The sequence below is a fragment of the Cryptomeria japonica genome, chromosome 9, assembly GCF_030272615.1.
Source record: "Cryptomeria japonica chromosome 9, Sugi_1.0, whole genome shotgun sequence".
In the NCBI taxonomy this organism is placed as follows: Eukaryota; Viridiplantae; Streptophyta; class Pinopsida; order Cupressales; family Cupressaceae; genus Cryptomeria; species Cryptomeria japonica.
In genome coordinates, this window is record NC_081413.1 from 494,818,277 (window position 1) to 494,840,467 (window position 22,191).

Genomic DNA, 22,191 nt, shown 5'->3' on the forward strand with positions numbered 1-22,191 from the left:
TAAAGGAACACCGGTAGACAACAAAAGTTCTAGCTTGAAAGGTAAAGAAAAAGTTGAAGAGGTTAAGCAAGAATTCTCTAAACAATGGATTAGAAAAGCTGATCTAAATATTGGGAATACTCTGTAGAACAAACCAATGCTTCACTGATAGAACAAAGTGATGCTTCACCGGAAGGACAGAGTAGTTCTCCACCGGCAAGAAGTTCTTCATCTAATTGAAGAAAATTTTCTTGAGGGTTTGGCAATCTATTGACACGTGCTATTATTCCCTCGGTTAGAGATAAGAAGTTGGAAATTACTTATTACCGGCAAATAATGTTAAGTGAATACTTAACCGACATACAATTAATGTGGTAGATGGTGAAAAGACACTATAAAATCAAGGTTTTGGCTCCATTTCATTTCACTGAGATTTCAAACTTACGAAAAGCGTGAAGATTCTGAGCTAAGGCATTTCAAGCAAGAAGCAAGAACACTCCAAGCAATCATCCATTCTAAAGGCAGTAAGAGGTATTTAATCATGGCATCCACCTCTGCAATTGAATATGTAGCAAACCCTACTGTTGTTGAAGTGATAAAAAGACCTAGGCCCGTATTTCAGTTAGTTCCTGAGGTAGCAAAGAAAGATGATACCTTAGGTTCTTTTTCTCAAATTCCTATGGGAGTTGTTTATGTCAAAGACCCCAGAATGTACATTCACTGCAACATTGAGGAACTAGGAGATGAAGAAATTAAAACTATGTTTAAAACTATGATATGTGATAAAATAGGCAATATAAAAGATGAACACAAGATCATTGAGACCCTAGGATTTACATAGATCCTTAGCATTCCTGAATTCCCCAAGGATGTGATTAGGATAGTCTTAAGCAGGGTACATGGTGAATTTTTCTGGTTAGATACAGTCCACAAAATCACCAAGGAAGCTGTGAAAGTTGTCATAGGGTTACCAACCACCGGTAAAAGGCTAGATAAAACCAAGAAGGCATCCAATGCCCTAGTTACAAACCTAACTGGTGCAACATTCGACAAGAGGTCCCTAAGAGTTAATGATGTAATAGACATTAATGTGAGATTTCTCAGCATGATATTAGGGTATAAAGCTACTCATGCAAATAGACTCAATTCAGTTTCAAGTTTATGCATTAAGAGTGCTTGTGATATGGTCATAGATAATGCAAAGATTGATATATGTGAATGGTTAAAAGATGAATTAATTGACAACCTTGGAAAGATTAAAAAGGAAAAGAAAGAAACTTTCAAGTTTGGAAATCTGTTAGTATGTCTGATGCTACATATAACAAAACAGGTTCCTGGTATAGGCTACAAAGAACTTGGATATGATATACCGGTAGGCAAACAGTTAACATAACTATTCAATAACATGGGTGAAAACAATGAAAACAATATTCATGACTTCTTTCAAGCATTAAAAGCCAAAATGAAGAAAAGGATAAGGTTATCACAAAAGATTGTTGACAAATACAAAGATGAAATATGCTTTGTAATCAAGAAAGATGAAATCTGGATGGAAGCAGTCATCCTTAGGACAGTTTGGGTAACTGAGATGGGCTATGAAATAGATGATCACATAGTTGAAACATATGCTAAAGCACTTCTGGAAGCCCCCAGAGAACCTAAGGAAGAAGTATTTGGTAGTGCAAAAACTATTGAAAGCCAAATACAATCAAAGAAAAGAGTGAAAAAGGTTGAGGCAGTTGTAAGGAAAGGTTCCAGACAAGCAAAAGCCATCAAAGAAGATGTGTTGAAGAAAACCGGTATAACAGAGGATGAGTTAGCAGCTCCACAACCTGAAACTCACCTATCACCGGTAGGTACTTCTTCGGAGGGTGACATGCCTGCAACTTTCAAAAGAGTTGTAAGAAAAAGAGATCCCTCACTGGCAACCACACCCTCACCCAGGAGGACAAGACAAAAACAACAAGCAATGAAATCTCTGGTAAGAAAGGCCACACCAAAGAAGAAGAGGACAAACAAAGACTTGGCCCCTCTTGATATACTGCTGAATGAAATCACAGAGGAAGGTAAATTGAAAAATATAGAGAAAATATATGACACTCTAACAGTTGATGAAAAAGAGCAAGTTGAAAATAGTGTTATATTACATATGGATATGTATAAAAAAATTTGATGGAAGTAGTCAATGAAATTCCATATGAGCTATTTAAAAGACTAGAAGTAAGAAGACAAGTAGTAGTAGAACTGGACAAGAAAATAAAGATTGAAAAGCTACTTGCTGTATATCCGGTAAACTCACCCAAAGAAATTGATGACCTAATTGCTCAAGCCAACTGGACAGTATTTTCTATTGCACATTGACACGTTGCTTTAATGGCTGGAAGAATTAATGAGGTAACGAAGGAGATAGAAAATGGATGGGACATATTCCTAGTTGAGAAAGAAAAACAAGAAGAGTATAGGAACCCCAAACCCATAAAATTTTATCAGAAAGATAGAGACAAGGGTAAAGGTAAAGCTGGTGGACCACCTAGTATCAAGGTTAGAGACAACTTACCCCCACCTCCTTTAATTACTCCACCGGTAAAAACAACAACTACAGAAGATCAACCGGTAGCTGAGAGTATGGATGCAGAGGATGATAATCCTAATCCTGAAGTTTTATATACTATGGATGTTGATACTCAAAATATCAACATAGTGGTAGATAAAGATACAACTGATAAGACTGATATGGCTAGTGAGCCTCCGATAGCTGAGGAAACTGATAACACACAGGAGAAACCGACAGAAGACAAAGAGAAAAAGGTAGAGACTCAAACTCAGACTAAGGCAATGCAACAAACAGAGGAACAAATAGAGCAAAAGGCTCTGGAACAGGAACAACAACAACAGGAATAGGTACATAAGGAAATAGTACCACCGGCAACTAGTGAAGTAGAAAAACCACTGCTTAAAGAAATGCAAACACAAACAGACCTACCAGAGGTCAATACAAGCTTGGTTACTTCCACCGGTACTCAGATTGTTGGCTCATCATTAGGCTACAAATCAACTAATGTGATTGAGGTACTATTAGATTCTATCAAGAAAATAACCGACTGCAGCTCACAAGCTTACAAGGCAATTGATGATACCATACCAATTTTGAAGGTAATTGCTCCCAACTGTAATATAGACAATAAAGATTCTTTAGGACAACTTGATACACTGTGTAAATATATCACAGAAAACATTGAGAAAATAAAAGAAGAGTCATTAAAGGATAAAGTAGAAGTTGAAAAATAGAAATTCTTTGATGAGCAAATAAAGAAGTGTAACAGAGATTTTGACACACTTCTACTAGAATTATGTAATTTATTGAAAGAGTACAAAAATCTGTACAAAGATACTTGTAAAACAAACTTTTTGACTGTAGATATAGACAAGAAGATGAGCAAGGTATAGGATGAGATCAATAAAATTGCAGATAGTTTTGTCCACTCACCTGATACACTATCAGTTTTTGAGGAAAAGATAACAAATTTTGAAGAAGAATTACTTAAATTGGAAAGAGAGAAAGAAAGAATAGTGAATAAGACAAAACATTTGAGATCAAAACTAAGTCCAAGATTGGACTATCTAGCATCACTATGGAAGGAAGTATCTGAGGCACTAGTATAGGGAAAGAAAACACATGCAACATCTCACCGGTACAGTGAAGAGAACAGAGACAACAATAAAGGATAGCAAAAAGTTTATGGACAGTATAAACTTGATTTTGGGAGATCTTTTTCAAATTGTAACTACCCAGTTACAAGGTTGAAACTACAAACTCTACTAACATCTTGACAACATTTGTCATTGATGCCAAAGGGGGAGTAGTAGGATGAGAAAATTCAAATCACAGGAATCATATGCTTAGGGGGAGCTCACACATTTTTGGACTTCACATTTTTTTTGGATCATTTTTGAAATTTCTCATGAGTGTTGCCATCAATGCCAAAGGGGGAGATTGTTGGCATATGCACACTCCAATGAGACATTGTATGTGATTGAAGGTTTTGTCATTGATGGCAACCTTGCAATCCTATGGCACCGGCAAAGGCATTATACTGGCATTAGCAGATCACACTCTACACCGGCACTCAGGACACTGACACTGGCACCGGCACAGAAGAAAGGAAGTATACTGACACAGAGGCCGACAAGATTTTTGTTATATTATATTTTGTTTATTATTGTAAAAACTTTGTAAGCCGACTTGGAAAATTGTAAAATGACTCTTATATATAAAAGAGATCATTGTAGACATTTGATATAGGAGATGTAAGCAATAAGGAAAAATATTAGGCAGACCTATTATGCGAAATATTGGTTAAGGGATATATGTAAAGAATAGAGCAGGAACCGATATTGAATTTGGCATTGAAGATGCTATTGTAAAGTAGTACAAGATATTGGATTTTTATAATCCTCATTGTAAGTTAGTGAGACTTCCCATTGAGCGGTGAGCTCTAGGCAGTTGGCCTTCCTGCATGTGTAGGTCCCTATTGTAAGTAATATTCTCTTATTGGCAAGTGAGTGAATATTGTGGGTCACAAATCCCACTGAGGTTTTTCCCACACCGGGTTTCCTCGTTAAAATCTTGTGTTATGGTGTGCTTTTCATGTGGATGTTCTTGATTTTGTTTATTACATTATTTCTTGCATACCGGTACACTATTATATTATGTTCTGCATGTTTTTAGTTAAGAAATTCTATATACCAGTCAGATACTGATTCACCCCCCCTCTCAGTATCCGTGGGATTCCTAACATATTTAGGCATAGGAGATGCTATTCTTATAGTTCACTCTTTTTTTCGGATTGTAGTCTGGATCTATTTTGTAGTCAGCGAGGCTCCTTTTGTGATGAATAGTGCGCTCTAAGCTATTGTCCTTCCTGCATGTGTAGGCCCCTCTTTATGTAATCACATACTTAGTGCATAAGTATTATCTAATTATGGGTAGTCTTCCCACCATGGTTTTTCCCTTTACCGGGTTTTCCATGTACAAATCTTGGTGTTATTTTTTGTGGATGGTTGGTAAATGTTCTGTGAATTATATTTCTGCTTACTTGTTATATCTGCTATTTCGGTATTTAGTTTGTATTGCGGTAATAAGATTTTAATGCTTAAAGTTTTATAATCTATTAACAACTAATTCACCCTCCCCCCTCTCAGTTGTTCATTGGTTATCTGAGTTGTTTAACAGTTGCAAGGTGTGTGCCCTTGGTCTCCTTGTATTGTGCAACACAGTGCTCAAGTTTCTGACATGGCTTAACCACCTCCTATGGATTGTATAAGTCTAATGGTTGTATCGGGCATTAATAGGTCGATCTTTTGGTGCAATGACAACCACACTTGTAACAAGTGGTATTAGAGATTGGTCACAGGTTCAAACCCCTCACTTGCACTAGGGGGGAAGATTGTTTCCCTTGGTCTCCTTGTGATATGCAACACAACGCTCAGATTTGTGACATGGCTTAACTACCTCCTGTGGATTCTATAAGTCTAGTGGTTGTATTAGGCATTAACAGGTTGATATTTTGGTGCAATGACAACCACACTTGTAACAAGGATTAGGTCTATACTAACATGGATACAATTAACATTTTTTGTAGTAGTAACATGATAGAAGAAGTGTATGTAGGAATAGAAGATATCATTATGGGTATCGATACCTATGTCTCCATTTAGTTTTAAGGAGGCATGTACTTTTGCACACTAGCTACTTTCATAGTATTCTCATCCATTATGTGAGCTATGCTATATATAGAATATGCACAATGTGTGAGTCACCCTATATTGATCTCCTTAGACTCTCAATCAAAGTGATGAAATCTCAAGCCAAGTGTTCCATACAAAAAATTGTTGAAATGCTTCCAATTCCTTGTCTAGCTTCTTCAATTGTTTGTCAAACACTTGAATTGCAAGGTCATCCTCATCATGAGAATCATGAGGGGAATCGGTTTAAGGTATAACAAGGACAATGGGTGTTAGATTAAGGGATAACTGATCTCCTAAGTTTCTTGGTGGGAACAAGTCAACTCACAACTTAGGCTCAATGCCAACACTAGTTAAAGCAAATGAAGCCATGAGTCAGTAACTTCTCACAAGAAGCTCATATTTAGAACAATGGATTAAGAAACTCATAAACAAGTATTAGTTTCAACAACACCACTTTCTCCTAGAAAGAAATGTAAGAAAGCTATAAGAAGAAGGAAATGTTTGTTTTTAGTTTTTTTTTTAATTATAGATAGTGTACAAAACAAAGATATATTATGAGGAGAAAAAGCTCCATCACTCCAAAATATTAAGCACCTTACTATGTAGAAATTATAATGAAGTTACTATCCATATTAAATAGAGACCAAAAGGGGATCATAGTTACTCTCAACAACCTTTTACATTAGTATGGTACATGTCTCACAATAGTCACACACATATGTACCAATGAGAGGATTCATTATATCTTCAAGATCCATATCATTAACTATAAGTTGGTGGTAGTTTTTGTTTCCACATTTAGCTCTATGTTTTTCCACACTAGGAGGCTTCTTGATATTATTATTGTCCATGAACTCCTTTAGAATTGTAATCTCTTCATTGTTAAAATTATCTCTTCCACGTAGGAATAAATAAACATTCTTTATCTCTACTTTTGTATGTTGTGATAAGTTCTTTTAGTAAAATTTTAAATATATCCTTGGGAATATCCATAATTACTAAAACTTGCAACACAATAGAAAGGAAGTTGATTTCACTTTGTAACTCAGTAAGAAACCTTCTTTTGTCTTGGAAAAATTCTTCATTTCTCTTTTTTCAAAAAAAAAAAACCGTTAGTAGTCAAAGCTAGCCAAAATGCATTAAGTTCAATAGAAAAATATTTCACATAACCAATAAGATTTTTAGACTAGTTGAAACCATTCTTACAATCCTATCCAAGAAGATTATCCAAAAAAATAGACTGCAAAGAGAAAGTATATTAACAATCAAATAAGAGCTCAAAAGTCTCGGGTGCATTACATAGTTCACAAATCCTATCAAGGATACAACTAGATTGCAATTCACAACTAACTACTAAATTGTTGAGAAGCAACAACCACCTAAAACTAGCCTTTTTGGCTCACCTAACTTGGCCCAATATGTCCTAGCCTAGTAAACAAAGCGTTCTTAGTCCAATATAAGTTCCAACATTTGTTTGAACACACAAAAACAACCCTAATATTAGTTAGCATATATTAGTTTTTTTTAATAATTTTTTAATTAAAAATAGTACCATCATTTGAAGCAATCAAATTAAACCACTTAGAATCCTTTCACAAGGAAAGGGGATGCCAAATAATTTCAAGGAATCCTTCAACACAAAATATGTTCTTTTTTGGGACTTAGGAAGATCATATTCCTTTCTCAATTGCTCCCAATTTTTTAAGTTCATTATTCTTAAGAATATCTTGGAAAACATTAATCCTTTTATTAGCCCAGATTTTCTAAAGAACCCTTAAGGAGAATATACCTTTTTATTTAATGGAAAGAAATAAGGTCTCTGCAACTTTCTCATACAAGGGCTGATCATGTGGAGGGGTTCCTCATCTTTTGGATGTGGAGGACCGTGTTCGGCCTCCTCCATGTAGGTAAGTACTCTTCCCCATGTGCTCTTCTTTTGCATTTATTTTATTTTGCTTTGGATGCCACGATTGTTGGCCGCGACTATTCTGGCTCCAAAATGGGTCTTTTGTACAACATGATAGAGATGTGTTAGTCAATCACAGCCGTTTATTGTAAAATCAACTATGTAAAATGCTCGACTAACACGTGTGTTAGTCAATCCATACTGCCATTTTGGAGCCAGAATAGACACGTCCCGATTGTTGGCCTCGAGTGTCTGAGGTTTCGATGTGGTTCTCTCTGGATGTTGGCTCTTTGATAAGGAGCAAGGGAATGGCGGCCCCTATGCCGAGGGAATGACTCCTTCCAAATCATTTAAGTTGGCTCTCATTGATTCTGACTCTCTTCCAGTTGTGAATTTATCCCACTTCAAAGCTTTCAGATTCAGTTGCAGGTAAAGATGGGGTTGGAGGAATAGGTAAGCCCCCTACCCCCTTTGACTTTACATTCTTTGTTATCCCTAATCTTGATATGGTTAATGAGATAAACAATGAGAAATCTAGACTCAAAGATATTACAATTTGTTTGGCGGCCACATATACCTCTAAGTGTTCAGCCCGCAAATATATGGATGAATGGATTAAAAATGTTTGGATTAAAAGACTAGGGTTAAATTTCTCCTTCTGTCATTTAATTCAAAAGGGATTGTTTATTATTTTTTTCAGATATTCGAAATATCAAGAGCAAGTTATTAGAAAGCAATTTTGGTCAATAGGTAAATGCACATTCAGGGAAATTAAATGGTCTTCAGAGGTAGTTAATGATGAAATCCTCACCCTCTCGTGCCCTAGATGGTTGATCATTAAAAATATCTCCCCTCTGTTTTGGAAATTTATCCCAATGCTTCTTGAACCAGTGGGCAGAGTTATTAGAGTGGATAATTCCAACTCTTTGATCCCTCACCTTGATGCCCAGATTCTTGTTGGCATCGACCCTAGAAAAGACATTCCCAAATTTATTAAGATTTTTTATAATGATGACCCTATTCTCTTTTCTGTTGAGGTTTTAGGAGGAATTAATGTATGCTTTATTTGTAGGCACGAAGGGAATGTTAGAAGGAACTTCCTAATTCTTGGTAATCATAGGCAAAATTCAACACCTAAGGCCCCTCTGAATGATGGTGTCAAGGGAGACATTCCCAGACATTCTAGGGTTTCTTGTGACCCTAGCAATGAGAATTTTTACAATCTTAAGGAATCTTTTTCAAGGGAAATGAATAGGTCCTCTGATTTCCCAAACTCTTTTGATGATTTTGTGACCTTTTGGGAGTTTACGACTAACCCTCCCCCACACTTGACCATTGATATTTCTCTCTCTTAGGTTAGAGATGGTCGGGATGACCTAACTTTGTTAGGCCCAATATGGAAAGCTAATGTACTGAGAGGGGAGGGGTGAATCAGTACTTCAAATCCTTTCTTCAACGATAACTTTACTGTTATGCATAAACAAAAAACTGTTGTAACATAACATAAAGCTAAAACAAATAAATAATAGTCATACATGATTCACTCCATAACACATATATTTTGGTTACGCAGAAACTCTTGGTTAGAGAGAAAAACTACAGTGGGGATGGCACCCACAACTTCACTACTGCAATAATAAAGGTTGCTCGGTTAGAGCTACATGTTTAGCTATTTCTGATAGCTTACCCTGTTAGGAGTATGAAGATCGTTAGATCTACCTTGCTAAAGGATTTTACAACACTTATTCTAAATGTTGCACCGGGTTAAAGGCTTTACAATTTATAGACTTTGTTAGAGTCTTTTACCCTGTTAAAGGTTTCTCTTACAACTCAAAATATTACAATAAAATCTTTACAAATATCTGCAATTTTACATCTGAAATATTATAGCAGATTCTATGTGCTCAAAATGAGGTTACCTTGCTTATAGCATACCTCGGTAACCCATAAGATAACTTGGTAAGCCCTTATGTTTACTCTGCTCCTTGATTGTTCTCTGAAATCCTTCTCGGTGACCTCTGTGTCTCTAACAATGATAATACTCAGTGCTTCCTTATCTATCACACATGTCTTGCTTCATATATCTCTCTCTATTTGATCCTTAATTCATGTTGTATAAATAGATCTCTTATGTTGGTGATCTGGTTCATTGCTTCGATCTTACAAACATGATTTATTGAATGAATAACCATACAAAATATTTCATTGGATAGATGACCTCAAGATCATACAAAATCTTTAAGTGCAATTTCCAATGTGATAACGGTTCTTTATTCCTTGATCTTGTAACACGTTTCCACACATGTGTCTAGGTTCAATGAATCTGGTAACACGTTTCGCTCATTGTATATCAACTCGCTGTATCATTATTGTTGCTCAGTAGACATAGAGTGCTACTCGGTAGACAACTCAGTGTATACTAAGCTCTGTGACTACTTTCTTATATACTCGACTGCTCTGTGCTTACTGACTGAATGTTTCAGTAGTAGTAACCAACTAGAGTATATAGAATGACTTTGGATATAAAACTAATGGCAACCTAGTAAGTAGTAACAATCTCCCCTTTTGACATTAGTTGAGATGTTTGACAAAACTACTTTCAAAGTCATAACTCAAAAATCTATATACTTACAAAATTTGACTAAACTGACAGTATATACATTTGTCAATGAAATAGTATATTCAGATATACTCCCCTTATCAATATATTGTACAAAACTCTGATTTTGCATGCTCTGTGATCAATATTCTATATTAACTGCTCGGTTCACTACTCCCCTTGTCAAAATTAACTGTGCATTTGGATACTCTGTTCTGCTCGGTATACTCCCCTATATACTACACTCCCCCTTTGATACTTTGATTCTATACTCCCCCTTTTTGACAAACATCAAAACTTAGTTACCATTCGGTGGAGGCAACTAATCAAAAATGGATTTGTACTTTGTCCTTGCATCGGTAAGAGCAGAAGAGAGGGCATCCTTGACACTATCCATGAGTGAATTTTGAGCTGTAATGTCAGCTAACAGTGAAATTAGTCCATCTAAGGTGCTTCCTTCTTGTTGAGTGGATAGGGAGGTAGCCTTGTTGATCTACTCTTGGACGGATGAAAGATGAGGAATGGATAATGTCTGAAGAGTCATTACATCCATCCTGATCTTGTGCTCTTCATTCCTAAGTTCCAATTGTTGAGCCATGAGCTTTTGTAACTTTGTATAGAAATACTGAAAAGAATTTGGCTCAATGGTCAACTTATTTGAGAGATCGGTGATCTCTTTCTCAATCACTTCTATTTTATTTTTGATATCTTTAATGAAAAGAAAATGTACAGAGTTTCTGAAATAAATAAAGAATATGCTTGAGTTGAGGGGATAACTCAGCAATAAATTTGACTAGTTTTACTTTGCCAATAGTAATAGCTTTCTATACCTCTTCAATCATTTTAGCAGTGAGCTCTTTGTCCTTCAATTTGCTCAAATATTCAGATGCGTCTACTCCAGATGTCTCTATTTTAGTTAGGAGTTCATCTAGTTGAATATGTATGGCTGCATCTTTTGACACTGTAGCTTCAGGTAGCATATCTATTAATAGTGCTTTCACCTTCTGAAGTACTTTGTTTTTCTTTTGAATAGCCATTTGTTTTTCCTATTCTTCTTTGCCTTTGCATAGTTCACCGAATTCAATGAGTGCTTACCCTTTTAATTTGGATATGTCTACATTTGGCAACACTATCGGTTTTGACAAATCTAATTTGAAACTATTCTTTTTCATTTTCTTTTCTTTACCTTTCACTGGTTGAACTAACACAATGGCTTGGGAGGCTTGTTGACCCTCGGTAGGTTGCTCGATAGAGGCAACAATTTTGTCAATTTCTTGAACCTCAGATGTAGCCTTTGTTGTGTCCTTTGGTGCTTCTGTGCTTGGGGTCTCAGTTGTAACATTTTCAATGCTAGAAGGAGCTTGAGAGGTCTGTTCCCCGGTGGCCTAAGAAGTAGCTTCTCCTTCTATAGAATTGTGATCCTCTGTTCCTTGTTCAGGATCCTGAGGGGCCTTGGTTGAAACAGGCTGAGTGACTGGAGGATAGGGCTGAACTTGTTCCAAAACTGACACATTGGATACCAGTTTGGCATATGCATTTCCTTCTATCATTTCCTATTCTTGTGCCTCAGTGTCTATGATATCCTCATCAACTTGTATAGTGTCAGTAGGGTCTTGCTCGGTGACATCAACTATTTCAACTTCAACTTGTTCACCAACATCCTTGATTTGAAATATTTCTTGCCACTTTTCCTTGGTCTCATTCTCTACATCCAAGTAAAGGCCACTCATCAATTTCAAGGCTCTTTGCTTGACTAGGAAGTTTGTGTGGTAGTTTTTTAGATGTTCACTGATCTCATCTAATGACATGTCTAGAAAGAGATGTACCAGACTTCTTTCTCTCATCTATTTCTTTAAGTCCATAGCATACTTCCACCTGTTATCAATATGCAAATATAATTCATTTGGAAGAGAATTAGTTACTTCCAATGGGACCAATCAGAATTTTAGAAGTGTGTAGATGACAGCTTCTTCAATTTGTCTCTTTTCATCATTAGATCTGGATTCATACTTAACATATCTGAATGCTCCAAATCCACCATATTGCTTCAAATTAGCACAAAAATTATCAACACTATGTACATCTACCTTTTTACTCTTGACAATCTAAAATTTGTTTTTGTCTTCAGATTCGGTGCCACTGGACTCTTTAGTCAAAATGAGTCTCCGAGTAGATTTCTTATAAGTTTTTGTTACTTTTGGTGTGGCAACATTCTTTGGTTTCTTACTCGGTGACGCTACAGATGATCTTGTGTTTGGGCACTTTATTGAAGGAGTCGGTGATACCTTTGATGTATCGAGTTTCTTCCTTTTCAAAACTTTTCCTTTAGGCAGCTCAGTGCTCAGTGTAATAGCTGCCTCTTGGGCTTCAGATTCCTCCTCGGTGATGACTAGAGTGCCCTTGACAGGTGTGGAGGAAGAACCTTCTCCAAATTTCTTCGTTAATGCCTTGATCATTTTTGTTGCTTTCCTTGTAGCCTTGGGTACTACAATGCTCATCTTAATTTTCTCTTTAACTTCTTCATATGTACCATATCTCAGCTCGATAGCATGCCTTGGTAATGTAAGAAAAGCATCTATCTGCTGTTGTGTGATGTCAAAATCAATCTCATAACCCATAGGTGGCAAAGATTGAGTTCTCAGTTCCACAACATTAACATAGCAGTAGTCGGTGTCTACTTCAAAGCATATGTCATCCTTGTATTTCTCTACTAGCTTGGGTGGAATTCTATACCTATTATGCATCTTTTCTTGAAACTTTCTAAAGTAATCATCCATAATATCATTAAAGTTATCACCTAGCCATTTGATGAAGTCATTGATTTGATGGGTGATTGGTCGGTGTAGTTCCCAAACTATATTATCGACTGATGGAAAGAATTTCTCAAAATAGAAAAATGTGCATACCAAAAGTGATCCAAACTTCAATGTGTTATCCGAGTTGTTCTTCTTCGGCTTCCTTATGGTGTTTAGATTCTCAATCAGGTTTTTCAATAATACTTCACAAAGATCAATTTTCATTCCTTTCTTCACAATTTTATATTCTAAATCGACTGCTACACAGGGTACACTGTTTTCCCTTCCTGATTGGAAGAAACAATAACCTATTACTCTAATGGCAAACTTCAGCTCTGCATCTATGACATTGTTTAGTTTTAGTCCTCTACAATCAAATTCAACTCCGGTTAGGGTGATTAATTCCTTCTGTGATATCATTTTCTGAGCTCGGGCATGATCAAAAATAGGGTAACCGGTGATCAAATGAATGATTTACTTGGTGATTTTAAATGGTTGCTACTCTAACCACATGAAATCATCATGAACTCTGCTCAGAAAAAACTTGACCCACTAGGGTTTGAAGACACGGGGATAGATTAGGGATTCGGTCAAACCCTTGATTTTGATGTGTTCATACTTGCTATCCAATTTCCCATGGGTACACAATTCATCATATGTCCTTGATTTCAACATGACCTAGTTCCTCAACATGACACTTAGTGAAGAATTTGACATCCTCAACTAGTAAAACCCTATCCGAAATGAGTGAAAATGTAGTTTTATCATCCCGTTCAGATGCTACTTTGGGAGTTAGAGAGTATTTCAGTGAGGGCTTTTCAATGTTTTCAACAACAACGAGCTTTTGGATCTTAGGTGCCATTGCAAATTTCGGATAAATACTAACAAAAGATTCTTAGGGTTTGAAGACTTTTAAACGACAGACACTTTCCACTTAGCAAATATAAAATAGATAATCACACTGATATTTCCCAATAGCTAGCTCTTAGAAATGCTTGAGATCAATGTGTAAATACCTTGAATTTCACTTCGTAGGAGGTTTGATCGCCTTTGAATCGCTTTGCTATGCTCTCTTGAAAACTTGGTAAGTGTAAAATGACTGTGCAAAAGATTTAAGTACACAATATACCTTATCGGGCTCCGTGCAGTTAGGTCAAAAACATTAAATGCACTCGGTACCACTTCCTTTTTATGCTTTTACTGAGTAGCCAGACTTCTTGTATTTACCGACTAGACAGGCTTCCTGTATTTACCGACTTGACAGGCTTCCTGAAGACTAGATAAAATTTCAAATTTCCTAATGCATCTTTAGTTATGCAGATTTTGAATTAAGTACATGATAAAATAGGAACTGTTAAGATTTAACCTTTGAAAGAATGCAGTTCCTTCATACCTTAACCATTTAATTTGGAATAGGTGCACCTAATTTGGTAGGTGATGGGAATGGGCTTGGGATAACCTAGCCTAGTCTATGCTCTTTGATCCTCTCCTGGGATCACCAGGTGTTCCAACCACACCCTAGGGTCTCTAGGTCTTCCCTTGCTTGTGGGATCCCCTGACCTTGCCCAATCCACCCACCAACAACATGTGATTCTTCTTCTAAGCTCTCACCTACTCACAAGCTTCAAAAACCCTTACATAGGCTAATAAGGGTTTAACTCTTCCTACACCTTCTCAAGTCCTAGCAAGGATAGGACAGGTCTTTGATATGTTTCTCCAACCACTCATGTGCCCCCAAGAGGTTTTGACATTCCTTCTTGTTACCGATTTCACAATTTTGCTTCTTTCCAACAAAATAGGGCTACAAGGAATGAGCCCCTATTATGCCTCCATTCCAGACTTTTAAGGCTTCCTCTTGCAAACAATGCCAAAACTTATAAAACTTCCCAAAGGGACTACTATTCATTTATTAAAGGCTCAAATATTTTCCTAGTTTTGGGCCCCCCAAGTGTTCGTACACTGCCCTAGGTGAAATTAAGGGTTTTTTAGGCTTGCCAGGGTCACAGAGTTGGTTTGTTGTCTTCACCACCTTGTCTGGATTGGTGGAAGCTCCTCCTTCTCACCAATGATGCTCCACACATCCCTCTACAACTCCTCCAAAAGGTTGCCTCCTTCCTTGTCCTTCCTTTCTCTCACGGACCTCTGCAACCTTGACCCTTCCTAGTCGGGCACAAACCAGTCTCACCTAAGAGTGGGTTTTTGAAAGGTTTTCCTGCATTCTCCAGGGCCCTACTTCCTCTAAGATACTATGCAGGGTCTATAATTCTATACCCCATGGTTTCATGGTGTTTCCACAATGGGGATAGGAGTTACCAACCCATTTTCACAAAGTAGTCCAAAACTGGACAATGAAGAGGTAACTACAAAATATTTACAAAGCACACAACACCTGCAAAAAAAAACCTAATCTAAATGCTCAAAGTGAAAGTATAAACACTATACAAGACTCTCAGCATAGTTTAGTTTCCAGAACAATCCATTATCAATCCTTTAATTCTCCATTTGTGCCGACTGGCAACAAAAACACAGTCACAGTCAAGGTGTTTTTCCTTTGGCCGTACAATCTGACATCTAACCCCTCATTTTAGGGTTTGCAACAATTTATAATGTCTTTTCCTTGGTTTGTGTGCCAAAGTTAGGGTTCCCAACACCAAGCTAAGGTTATGACCAATTTGGTGGAAAAGTTGCATGACAACTTTGAAAAGTTGTCATGCAACTTTTGCAATGTTGCTTTTCTTGGCTTTTAGGCCTTTATTAGGCTATCCTCTGGACACAACCATGCCAAAAGGACCCCAAACTCATCAATAGGACCACATTCCCTCAACCCCAAGAGAAAACTCAACCTAGACTTGAGAACCTAGGACCTAAACTAGGACCTAAACAAAACCAATGAGCTCTTGGCTCTTATTACATTACATGGCTTCATGAAGAAGCAAAATCACAACAAAAACAAATGGTGGGAGCCCTTAGAAGGGTTCTCCTGCACTAGTAGGTAAGGTTCTTTCTTCATTTGACACAAATTCCTTCTTTTTCCAAATCATCTGTAATTTGCCTTTTATTTCCTCAGTGTCTCCTCTAGGTTGATCTCTGCAATCTCTAGCCAAGTGTCCAACTTTGTGACAATGAAAACATGCCATACCAGGATTTCTCCATGATCTTCGGTTGTTCATTCCAAACCTTATAAAGTAGTTGGCACTTATATGTCCATATCTTCCACAACATTCACACCATATCCTTGTATTGTAATCCCATGGTATTGTAGAATATTGTCAGTTAGGATCTGTGTGAGTTCGGTAGCCTCTAGTATTTGCTCGGTGTGCAGTCCACATATAGTTCTTTTGCTTAAACCAACACTTCTCGGTACTATGTCCATATCTATTGTAGTTTTTACAAAACCCTTTGAATTTTGCCTTCTGATAATTGCTAGCAGACTTTGTCCTACATTGGTTAGATGTGTGACCATATTTATTGCAATTATGACAATAACCATTAGACCTAGTGACATTTGGTTGCTTACCTTTTCTGATTTGGCACATATTGGTAGTATGTCCTTGTTTTCCATAGTAGTTGCAAATAGGCTTCTTTCCTTTGATGTTCTTCTTGTTTCTAGCTTGCTTTGATGATTCTCCTCTCTCGGTAGTGTGGATTCCTTTCTCGGTAGAGTCTTTTCCTTTGTAACCGATTCCTACATCTTTGTTGGGTCTTCTTGTATTCAGTTGCTAATCCAACATCTTTGATGCTTCATAACTCTTTTTCAGTGTTTCTTTGGATTTCTTCTGTGTTTCAAGTTCATTGGTCAATCTTGATACTTCAAGTTTCAATGCTTGATTCTCATCATCTTTCAGATTTGCTTCATGATGTGCATAACCCAATTGATCTTATAGATTTCTTTGAATTCCAGTCATCCTAATGATTTCATCATTCTTTTCAGATACTAATGCTTCAAGTTGTTTTTTTTCTCTTTCTAGATCTCTTACTTTATCCCCGATTGTCCTCAATGCATCAAGATTTTTAGTCATCTGTGTGCTGAAATGTTCATGTCCTCTTTTCATTGCTTTTAGCTGATCAGTCAGTGCTTTGTTCTTTTCTTTCAGTTCTCCAATCATTTCTTCAGTCTCTTCAGATATACTATTCTCAGATGATGTCTCAATTTGTTCCACTAACTCTTGAGAGTCCTACAAATCATCAGATAATCTTCTTCTAACTTTCAATGATTTATGCATTTGTCTTTGCATGTATGCAATCACTTGATTAGCATGATCCAACTCTTCTTGCAGATACACAATTCTCCGAGATTGTTTATAGCCTTCCATTGATAAGATCTTTTTCTTTAGGCTGTTAAACCCTTTTCCAAGATTCAAGCTCTGATACCTATTGTTAGGCCCAATATGGAAAGCTAATGTACTGAGAGGGGAGGGGTGAATCAGTACTTCAAATCCTTTCTTCAACAATAACTTTACTGTTATGCATAAACCAAAAACTGCTGTAACATAACATAAAGTGAAAACAAATAAATAGCAATCATACATGATTCACTCCATAACACATATATTTTGGTTACGTAGAAACTCTTGGTTAGAGAGAAAAACTGCGGTGGGGATGGCACCCACAAATTCACTACTGCAATAATAAAGGTTGCTCGGTTAGAGCTACATGTTTAGCTATTTCTGATAGCTTACCCTGTTAGGAGTATGAAGATTGTTAGATCTACCTTGCTAAAGGATTTTACAACACTTATTCCAAATGTTACACCTGGTTAAAGGCTTTACAATTTATAGACTTTGTTAGAGTCTTTTACCCTGTTAAAGGTTTCTCTTACAACTCAAAATATTACAATAAAATCTTTACAAATATCTGCAACTTTACATCTGAAATGTTATAGCAGATTCTATATGCTCAAAATGAGGTTACCTTGCTTATAGCATACCTCGGTAACCCATAAGATAACTCGGTAAACCCTTCTGTTTACTCTGTTCCTTGATTGTTCTCTGAAATCCATCTTGGTGACCTCTATGTCTCTGACAGTTGTAATACTCAGTGCTTCCTTATCTATCACACATGTCTTGCTTCATATATCTCTCTCTGTTTGATCCTTAATTCATGTTGTATAAATAGATCTCTTATGTCGATGATCTAGTTCATTGCTTCGATCTTACAAACATGATTTATTGAATGAATAACCATACAAAATATTTCATTGGATAGATGACCTCAAGATCATACAAAATCTTTAAGTGCAATTTCCAATGTGATAACGGTTCTTTATTCCTCGATCTTGTAACACATTTCCACACATGTGTCTAGGTTCAATGAATTTGGTAACACGTTTTGCTCGGTGTATCATTATTTCTGCTCGGTAGACATAGAGTGTTACTCGGTAGACAACTCGGTGTATACTAAGCTCTGTGACTACTTTCCTCTATAACCAACTGCTCTGTGCTTACCGACTGAATATTTCGGTAGTAGTAAACAACTAGAGTATATAGAATGACTTTGGATATAAAACTAATGTCAACTTAGTAAGTAGTAGTAGACTCATCCTCGCCCAAAGGCTAGAAAGTTTAGAAAGAATGCCCAACATCTTGTTCTTGAAAAAATTCAAAATATGGCTGCCCATGGTCATACTGCCAATCATCCCAATCAGTCTCTTCTGGACCACTCTTCAACAGTTAAAAACTCTCTTGTTAATGCTAGGGTTCAGATTTTTTAGAGCAAAAAATCTACTGGTGATATAATGGATGAAGATTATAGAAATACCTATGATGAATTAAATTCTAAAATTGTTTATGATGGTTCTAATAAATTTTCGGGCAACCCAAAATGTCTTAATGATACTGTAGATAGGAATTTGGAAACCATCAAAGCAAATAGGAATTTAGACTAGCTCAATCACAAAAACTAGATTGCAATGATAAGAAATCCTAAAAACATTCAATACAGATATGAAAACAAGACATTCAAATCAAATGCAAACCATTACAAACGCGAATATCTCCTCCATAATTCTCCATTGTCCTTCTTTCTCCTTCAAATTGCTTTGTTTGTGGATCTCACCTACAAATGCAAAGGCATTGTATGAAAGCAAGATGAAATGGCAGGGTAAGGATACTAGAAGCGTGATTGATTCTTTGAAAATGTGATTAGATCGATTCAAAAATGTAATTCATTGGGCCCCTTTGATTGAAGAAATTCATCCAATTTATAGACAAATTGGAGAGATGACAAGATTAGCATGAAGAGATTTGAAAGGAAATCTCAAATCAAGAATGACAACATATGACAAATTATGACAAGATTGACATGCAAAATTGATTGATTGACAAATTATGACAAATTATGACAAGATTGCTATGCAAAATTGATTGATTGACAAATTATGACAAGATTGAAATGTCATTCCCCAGAAATTAGGGGAAAAATATTAGAAAAATAAGAGAAAAAGGAAAATTAGATGAATTGGAAATTAGGAAATTAGAAATTGATGAAAATTAGGTAAATTAATTAATAATTTTTCATTGATTAATTAATTCACAAAAAGAGGGGGAATTAATTAGCCAATTAAATAAAAATTTAATTGTGACAAGAAGACTTAGGATAAATAAATAAATTATTTAACCTAGAGGGAAAATGCCAAACAAGATTAAATGAATAAATCATAAAATCCTAGAAGATGAATTAGAAATGCAAGGACGACAATTAGGTCTTGCCAAAAGATAATTGATGCAGGGTCGATTTGTTCATGATTCAGACTGACAAAGGACCAATGTTGATAAATGATTGAGATTGGTTGACAAATTGACCAAGATTGACAAAGAGATCAAATTGATAGGCGCCAATTGACGAGGAGCAATGACTATTTGATCGAAATTGACATGATTGAAAAGGACAACGATAGGTGACGAATCAATCGCAAAATGACAAGATTGACCAGGACAAGGATCGATGACGAATTGATTGCAAGATGGTGAGATTGACAAGAGGACAAGGATCGATGACAAATTGATTGCAAGATGACAAGATTGACAAGGGGACAAGGATCGATGACGAATTGATTGCAAGATGACAAGATTGACAAGAGGATAAAACCCTAATTCCATCATCGATTAGGATTGACGATGTCCAAAATGATGATAAATGAGCACGCACATTGATGCGATAGGATAAGATCGACCAAAATCATGACTAAAGATTGTTATCAACAAGATCAAATGTGAAAGTGATAAACATGAGGAATGCAGAAGAAGGACTCGATGCCCGCAAATGATAAAGACCAAGTGCACAACATAGAAGAAATGTTAATGCGACGCAAAAACCCTAAAATAAGGCAATGCACAAATGTTAAAGTATGACTCCGCAAGCGTTGACCATTTTTAGACATCTACATTTTGCCCCTCTTTGAGACAATGTGATTCTAAGTGTTGTTTCAAAGAACAATAATGAAAATGCCCCAGACAATAACAATGACATATGCATGCCCCCTTGAGGAATTGGCCGGAAAAATCCAGAAAAGAGGCCAATTGATCGATAAGAATGATAGAAAATGATAGGGTCAAACGGATGAAAGATCAGAGGTCGGATACACAAATGACAAGCAGTGGAAGGTACAAAAGACCATGACCAGCATAAGATGGAGAGGGTGCATGTCCATCTAGGCACTGACAAAGATCTATAAATGAGACAAGGAGAAGGAAAAGAGCTCATTTGCACTAGCCAAAGTGGAGGATTTGTTGCTCTAGAAAAGGACCCTTGCATAGAGATGGCAAAAATTCCAATGGCAGATCACATTGAGGAATGTGTACGCACCTACGGATGACCGGACAATGCAGGAGCAGCGGTATGTATCTCAAAAACCCATATTGTCAATTTCATGAATTTTACTAGATTGCGGGACATTGCGGGGCCCACAGGGAAGTCAAAAATGGACATTTACACCTGTGTGGGCACATTCTACGCTTGTGTGAGGATGTTTTGTGCCTGTGTAGGGTACACAGGTGCAACTTGATGCTGTACAGGCACATGATAGGGTACACAAGTGTAGTTGTACACTTAGGACCCTAATTTGACCGAAAATAGCGCGCAAATGATCCTGAAAAGAGGGATAAGGGTAGAATAGGTCAAAATAGATAATAAACACCCTGATTTGTACATGAAACAAGGAAATGTAGCCCATAGAAGAAAACCCTAAAACTTACAAAGTGTGCCCCAATTGTGATGCAGAGTCGACAGTATCCATTGATTACACGGGAGAACAGACCCGACTGCTTCATGTTGCAACATAGACTTAGGAGCACGGACAGAGATACATTAGCAGGACTTGGATTATACTATATTACATTCATGCCCGAGATTAGGGCAAACACAAGACTACTTACCGCATTGGTAGAGCGATGGCATTCAGAGACTTCCTCTTTCCATCTGGCGATTGGAGAGGCGACTATGACACTAGAGGACGTGTGGCGTATCCTCCGCATTCCAATTCATGGGGAGATGATAGAATATGACCCATTGATAGGGAGAGATGCTTTATGTAGATTGTTTGAGTGCGACGTAGATGACCTTGATATCATAGAGAGGGAGATTGGCTGGGAGACCATGGCAGTAGAGTACAATCAGCGATATGTGGTGATAGCTGTGGTTATAGCATGCCTATTAGTAGGGGACAGACGAGGACATGGATTCCCTATTGGATGGGGAAGAGTGTTAGAGTGGATGGCAATAGAGGGGACCATATACACATGGGGACCATGTGTGCTTGCTATGCTATATTTTCAGTTGCACTAGATAGCATATCAGAGGGTACAGACTTTGAGCTATGGGGTCACACTATTACAGGTATGGGCATTTGAGCACATAGCCATATGTCGACCGATTGCAAAGAGATAGGTAGTACCACATCAACCATATGTGTACTGTTATGGGGGTATGCTGAGATAGGGTCTGTTTGGATACATACTATATTGGCGACATGAGCTGAACAGATTGAGAGAGTTCACATTGAGGCCATATCAGGATTGCCCTGGATGGTCAGATGATAGTGAGGAGCTACCGTATTGCAGACAGGAGAGATACCTAATTGGGTGACCAGTGAACCACCAGAGAGAGTCATATGACAGTTTGGAGAGAGGTAGGATGTACCGAGAGGAACTGCACACTTTGCCTGGTCT